Source organism: Austrofundulus limnaeus, unplaced genomic scaffold (assembly GCF_001266775.1).
Source record: "Austrofundulus limnaeus strain Quisiro unplaced genomic scaffold, Austrofundulus_limnaeus-1.0 Scaffold5025, whole genome shotgun sequence".
Classification (NCBI taxonomy): Eukaryota; Metazoa; Chordata; class Actinopteri; order Cyprinodontiformes; family Rivulidae; genus Austrofundulus; species Austrofundulus limnaeus.
In genome coordinates this window covers 13-599 of record NW_013957427.1, presented here as the reverse complement: position 1 = coordinate 599, position 587 = coordinate 13, and positions in this window count along the sequence as shown.

Here is a 587-nt window from a genome sequence, read left to right as displayed (position 1 = left end):
AGGTGTAGACATCTCAGACAGACACCTGTACCTGTGGACAGGTGTAGACATCTCAGACAGACACCTGTACCTGTGGACAGGTGTAGACATCTCAGACAGACACCTGTACCTGTGGACAGGTGTAGAAGTCTCAGTCAGACACCTGTACCTGTGGACAGGTGTAGAAGTCTCAGACAGACACCTGTACCTGTGGACAGGTGTAGAAGTCTCAGACAGACACCTGTACCTGTGGACAGGTGTAGAAGTCTCAGACAGACACAAGTCTCAGACAGACACCTGTACCTGTGGACAGGTGCAGAAGTCTCAGACAGACACCTGTACCTGTGGACAGGTGCAGAAGTCTCAGAGAGAGTTCTGTACCTGTGGACAGGTGCAGAAGTCTCAGAGAGTCCTGTACCTGTGGACTGGTGTAGAAGTCTCAGACAGACACCTGTACTTGTGGACAGGTGCAGAAGTCTCAGAGAGAGTTCTGTACCTGTGCACAGGTGCAGAAGTCTCAGAGAGTCCTGTACCTGTGGACAGGTGTAGAAGTCTCAGACAGACACCTGTACCTGTGGACAGGTGTAGAAGTCTCAGACAGACACCTG